Below are 6,926 nucleotides of genomic sequence, written 5' to 3'. Positions count from 1 at the left end.
ATAGGGCAATTAGTACAGATTTAGCTACTCCACCCCTCTCCTAGTAATCACTTAGGCAGGATAAAACTTGTCTGCTTTTAAGCATCACAGAAATTTACCGTGTGCTTTGTCTGATGCTTATGAGACTGAACACTGCCTTTAATATCATGCAATTCGTTTACTTCAGGGACAGACTTCTGTGTCCGTACAGCAAACACTCCTCACAAGAGAATGACAGGTCTGGATTGTGCACAGAATAGTCGGCAGACATAAGGAAAGAGAGGGAGTTGTTATAAGTTGTACTGCCTGGGGAGCTAATTAAGATTTGTAGATTTGAGTTTACTCCTTGAACATAGCAAAGGGAAATCCTATCAAAGAGCTAAGCTAATTCAAAACGAAACAAATTCACAAAAAACCTTACCAGCAGTTATTTAATTTGATGGTCCTAATGGAAGTTCTATCTCAGGAAGTCCTTGGGCTGCTGATTGAGAGGGAAACCAGGGATGACTGATTTTCCATACTCTTTTCCAAAGCATTTGCAGCTTGCCATTGTTGGAGAAAAGATATTAGGTTGGATGGACATTTTAGACCTTCCCATATAATTCTGTTAGGCTAAGTCATGCCTCATTCCATGTCTTTCGTAAGTTCCTTCAGTCTACCGATCTTTTAATGGTGTGTACAAAATACTGATGTAAAGATATCAATAAGGACTGCCTAAGCTCTCGTGTGAGTGCCTGGACCCTACAGAGCTTAAAGATGCACTATGAGAATCAGTATCAATGTTTGTCATTGTGTATCAGCCCATCCCAGTTACCGATGGCACTAACAGTTCCTTTAATTGCATCAAGAACCCTAATGAGCTTTGGGACAGAATTAGATCAATCAATTGGTGAGAAGGCTTCATATGATGTATTTGCCTGTGACAGAAGATAGATAAAAGAAGAGTCAGAGGCACATCTGGGCTTCTCCAGTGTCATGTGCCTGGCAGATTACTGAAAACATATTCTTTCTGTTTTGCAGCTTGTGATCTCTGCACTTTTGACAGTTCCCTGTGCATTGTGGGTTCTCTCTTTTGTGTAGAATTATTTAGTTCATTCCTCCCCCACAGAAAAATCTTCATTAAGAACATGAAAAGTGCTCCTTATACCGAAGGGATATGTCTTGTAAATTTCAGAATGTAAAGTGGTTTAAGCGGAAAGTCTTTTATACTTGTCATTGCGTAAGTAAACTCAGTTGATGCTGCTTTTTTAGGTTTTTTACCAAGGGAGAGTTTTCCATTGCACAGCTAGGAACAGGACCCATAAGCTTCTATGCACGGATTTCTCTCTTGCCACTAATATGCAGCACCAGCAGCATTTGTTAGGCAACTCAGTACCTAACATAGCTAAATAAATCTGCATTTTGCCAGTCTCTTGAGATACACTCATGGGCCAGACGGCACTGGTCAGACTAGTGAGCTGTGGAGAAGCATTGACCGTTGACATCCATTCTTCTCAAATTGGCTGCTGACTTGTTGGATGATTCTATGCAGTTCCAACCTCTGGGCTACAGTTGGGTGATCTGTAACCTTCCTTTCTGCCTGGATTGGAAGGGTTTGCTAATGGAACTGGGGCAACCTGCATGAAAGGTTGCGATTATGTGGTTTGCATTATTTCACTGTTAAAATCTTTCATCCCCTCAACCCATTTGGAGCAGCCAAGATCTTTCTGCTTTTGTAAAACGTTCACTCAAGCTTGTCAATGCCTCGTACCTGATGCTGTCACAGTTTACCCATGCACCAAAACTCCCAGAGGCCAAATGAAAGTGCAGTACAATTCACTTTGTTTTCACCCACAGGCCAGGCACACAGCCCTGTACGCCAGCACACCTCCCTTAGCTTCTCTGGAAGTGTGCTGACGCATGCGAGCGGAGCCTCTGACCCGCAGGATATGGCTTTCTCAGCTTTGGCAGCACCTACGTGGCCTCGTTTCCTGCTGGAACTGGTCTGCTCTGATGCAGAAAGTGCCTACTCAGCACTCTGGTGCAGCTGACACAGCTCAGACTGCCTTTTCGCGCAGAGCTTGCAGCCCCTGGCTCCCTGGGGGCAGTGTTATTGAAATCACCGCCCTCAGTCACTCTGGGTGAGACCCGCTGTGCAAATCCCCTTTGCCTCTCCACAAAGTCACATCTATCAGGAGACGTAACGACAGGCTTTTGCTGTCCCGTCCTCCCTCCCTGGCTGCTATTCTTAACCTGTCTTCTTCTATCAAAAGGTCTTACTAACATCCTCAAATCTGTCTCCAAAAGCTCCTGCAGGATTCCTGTGAGCAGAATCGTGGGTTGCCCTCGTGCAGTGCAGCGGCGGGATATGGTAGCACCCACTGCAACTGGCACAGGGCTGCTTTGGCTGGGCTCTGGCACTGGGAGAAATGTCTCCCCAAGGCTGCAGCTCTCACTGTGTGTAGATGGACTGGGGTGGGCGGATTGCCTGCTTTCATACCTGATATGTTGTTAAGGGAAGTTATGCTTGTTCTGAGTGGTGTAGTGTAGTTTGCTACTCACCTGCAGCAATACACTGTCTCTCTGAACTTCTTTACCTGGACCAATCAGCGCAGTTACAGTTTATCGCCCTCCCACACCTCATGCAGGCAGCATGCAAAGATGCTACTGGCCTGCCTGAACCTTATCATGGAGACATGAGTTATGGCCGGGTCTTCTTCAGAATCCAGCAGCTGGTAGCTCCCATCGCCCAAGGAATCCTAATTACCAATGATTAGAGATGGATAAAATCCAAACTGATTCAGTGTTGCCAAGCATGGAGGGAGTTTGGATCTGTATTCAAACTTTCTCATCCCTTTAATGGGTGAAATTAACTTTGAACTGTAGCAGTGCGGAGCTTCTGAACAACATGGGTTAGGATTAAACACTCTACCCTGGTATTTTTCCATGGCTGTTTTGTGGACTGGTGGGTGGGAAATATTGTTTTGTGGCCCCAGCTCTACGTCAACGGGACAGACACTATGTAAGAGCTTCCAAAATGTAAACATCATGCTTTTTAGGTCTCTGGATGTTAAGCAATGTTTACACTGTGTTTGGGGCTTTGATGCTGGTTTATTTGTTGCCATTTATTTCAGACTGATTGGCAAGCTGCTAGATAGGGTGATGTTGTTACCAAAGTTTTCCTTTGCTCCAGTGTAAGGTCTCCTTCCTCCATTATCTTTTTCTTTCAGGGTTATGAATGATACTGATGTATCTGGGTATGATCTGATGTTTTATGTGGTGCAGCTATACTTTCCTGGATAGGTGAAATCCTTACTGCTGATGCTGTAATGTGCTTTTTCCATTTGCTCTCTCTTCAATGAGAGAACTTTTTTTTTTTAGTTCAGGAAACTTGCTTTTGTTACTACTGCCACGATTATGTTTGGAACTGTGTAAAAGCACAGGTGATTTATTATGTTTTTCTTAGCTGTTGCTTCAGGTTTAATTATTCCAATTTGCAGGGCACTACTAATTCTGGCAACATGAGATTTGGGGGTGTTTTGCAAGAGTGTTTAGAGCCTCCATTATGTGTACTTTCTGCATCCTTAGGTGTGTGCGAGATGTGGAAACCTGATTAAGTTGTCAAACTTAATCAAACTGTCCTTATTCAGGTAGGAAGCGAGATTAGATACTAGAAAAAGCTTTCTAACCACAAAGTTAGTCAAGGGCTGGAATAGGGAGGTGAGTGGCCCTCATTATGAAAGGTTTTTAAATATAGGTTATACAAATATTTATCAGAAATATTCTAAGTATAGCCGATCAGCTTTTCAGAAGGATGTTGGACTAGATGTTGGAAGAAAACTGAAGACCTCTTCTAGCCTTATTTTCTTTGATACGCTTTTATGCTCTCTCTGTGTTGTCTCCTTTGGTAGAAATACTAAAACCTTGAACAGGCCACAGAAAAGACATTTAAGCTCTTTATATCCCAAGGAATAACAACATTTTGTCTCCGACCTACTTCGTCCTATTCAGACACAGATAGCATCTTGCTCTCTTATCTCCATTTGCTGCCATATCCTCCAAGACTTTCTTCTGTTTCTGCTTTTCTTAAGTTCGGATAATAAATCCTGCTTCTCTGTGTTTCGCACTTTTTTAAAAACATTCCAGGCTGGAAACAAAGTACCCACACACATACCCACAGCACAGTTTGTTGTCAGAAAAGCAGGGAATCCTTCCCTAACCTCAGGAATGTCCCTGGAAGAAGTGCTTGCCTTTTGCTCTGTTGTCAGGAATGGTGTTGCTACACTTTGGCAGCTGCTAACTTTAAAAAAGACTCTTTAAACTTAAAAACAGAAGTAAAAACCTACTGTTTCTTAAGGAATTCTCTCAGTAAAGATCTTTACCAGAGACAGTTGAATCAATAAGCTCCAATCAAATTTTGTATGCTATATAGGGTTGAGTAGTGGTCAAACTTGGACCTCTGAGCTTCGGGAGAAGTTATGGATGAGACGAGTGGTTTCCTGCTGAGGAATAAAATAATGAACAAATATCCATCCAAATATCCAGCAGGTCCATGAACTGCTTAAAAAGTTACCTCACTTGTTTTTCTAAGATGATCTCTCTGAAGATTTTTTGGCACAGCTTTGAATAAACAAAATATTTGACTTTCATGTCCTTCAAATATTGAGTATTTTAGGATATATTCTCTTTCACATTGTAAATGAAGATGTATAGTATCTGCGTTTAAGTGAAAAATAGGCTGATACTGTAGGAAGTTAAAGGCATCTCCTTCGCATAGCTGTCAGGTGCCAAATATTGTGTGTTCTTCATCTTCTTTCCTTTAAAGGTAAAAATAAGGAGCAAAAGAAATGCTTAATCTGTTCTTTTTTAAAGTACAGAAGTTCAGGTGCCATTTGTTAAATGATTCTTTGCAGAGAATATGAGAGAAGCCACATCTTGCATACCGTACATACCATATGCTTGGATGCATCCTTTAACCAAACATAGACATTTTTCTTAGCCGTGTTGTGGCCATGTGGATAAGATGTGGAGCTGCCATATCGCAAAATTAGCTTTTATGTCTTCTGTCTGAAAAGTTACCTTGTATAAACTCTCAAATTTCTACTACTTACTAAAAAAAAAAGAATCTGATCTTTTTTTTCCTGCATTCCTCTCCTTACATGAGAGAGGAATAGACAAAGTTCTTCGTGTATCTGCCAAAGCAGGGAGAATAGGACTGCTTCAACAGTGGGCCTTAGAAAGGCACCAAATTATTTGTACTGTTTGATGGAAGAGGGGAGGTACCGACCCATTAAAATTAGCGATTTTGGTGTGGTGAAGTAGCAGCCAGATCCCTTTTGGCTGTGTCCCATCTGATTTGCTGGCTCCATGGCTACATGGAACAACAGTCTGTGCAGGGCAGCAGGGACGTGGACAGAATTACAAGTGAGCATCCGTGAAATTCCTCTGTGCGAGTACAAAAGGGGTTTTTCCTCTGCACTTTCTAAATTACAGAAAACCCGTATGAATGATACTCTATGACTCCAGCAAGACAGCTTTGAACTCAGGATTGTCCCCTGGAAACATGATGAATTATTTTTCCCACCTGTGAAGGTATTAAAAGTTTATTGTGTTGATTTTAAGTCAGATGTTGACAAAGCTCCCTTTTGGTTTTGGGGCTTTTTTGTTGTTTTGTTTTGGTTTTTTTCAAATGGGTGACTAATATTTGCTTAGTTTGAAAAAAAAAAACAAACATTCCTGGTGGAGAGCCTATGCATAGAACATTTCTACTCCAATGGTTAAAGTCCGTCAAAAGTTATTAATAATAGGAGTGGAGGGTTTTGATGGAGGTTGCTGATGGAGAGTACTAATAAGCAGTGACTGAGTGCAATGGCAGAGGTGGTACAGCAATCTGAACAATAAAATATGAAATTTAAAAAGGTCAGATATGAAAAACTTTAGGTAAATTGCCAGCAAAGTTTACAACAACAGCGCTGAGAGCAGCAGCAGAGCTGAGACACACCAGCTTACACTGATAGGCCAGTTATCCAGGGCATCATGTCACTGCTGAGTCTCAGTAGTTGCAGGAGGACGGGGGCTTTTCCTGCCACTTTGGGGTTTGTTGGACAGCAGCTAGGAAAGAACGGTGTCATTCACTAATTTGCCACCATAGTGATTTACTACAACCCTGAGAAGATGGTCCATGACAATATTTCATCCACTTGTTTTGGGGATCTGTCAGGAGAAAATGGAAAGGGAGTGGGGAGGAATATCAGAAGGTGAAACTTGTAATACTTAGATCAGTGCATCACTTTTAGGTGAAGCACTCCAGGTTCTCAAAAATAATCATCCCTTGGTCAGGGGAAGGCATAGTCAATACCTCTCTGTTGCATTTAATGGGTCTGTGGGATTATATTCAGAAAAGCAATGTTGTTATGTGGAACAGCAGTTTTATCAAAATGCATGTTGTCCACAGCGATGTTGAGCAAAGGACTTCCAGCAGGGACGGTTATTGCTGAAGGTGTAAACTGGGTATCCCACACTTGGGGTTGACCTCCCCAGGCTGATGGAGGGGCTCAAAGGTTCACGTGTGCCTGAGTGGCTACGGAGAGACACAAATGGAAAAGAGGATCGAACTCAGCTCCTTCTCTGGGACTCACAATAGACATCATGCTGGTCTTTTGAGAAGCCTGTATCTGAACCCAGGTAACCTCTAAAATTAAATAGCATAGATAGGTGAAAGCGTCTAAATTCTGTCTGAATGGCACACAAGGTACATTAGTACCTTGTTGAATATCTGCTGATGATTCTGCTCTTGCAGTCTGATTTATTATTTTTATTATATAGAGTCTTCTCTGACTGTCAGTGCAAAGGCAGTCGAGAATTTGACTGAAAGGAAAAGCTAGCCATACGGTAAATGACCACAGTGCTAAGTGACCATAATACAAGCCATGGCATATGCAAGTAATTTTCAAAAAGGAGTGTATTTG

The 6,926-nt window shown here is 42.0% G+C and overlaps 1 protein-coding gene across 1 annotated transcript in view; it reads right to left on the bottom strand.

Annotated features, from left to right (window-relative positions):
- The window catches only part of VSTM4 (V-set and transmembrane domain containing 4), a 54,197-nt gene that overhangs the window by 38,809 nt on the left and 8,462 nt on the right, over positions 1–6,926 (bottom strand). The window lies entirely within an intron of this gene.

The sequence above is a fragment of the Charadrius vociferus genome, unplaced genomic scaffold (genome assembly GCF_000708025.1).
Source record: "Charadrius vociferus isolate BGI_N301 unplaced genomic scaffold, ASM70802v2 scaffold436, whole genome shotgun sequence".
Classification (NCBI taxonomy): Eukaryota; Metazoa; Chordata; class Aves; order Charadriiformes; family Charadriidae; genus Charadrius; species Charadrius vociferus.
This window is presented reverse-complemented; position numbering and strand designations above follow the sequence as displayed.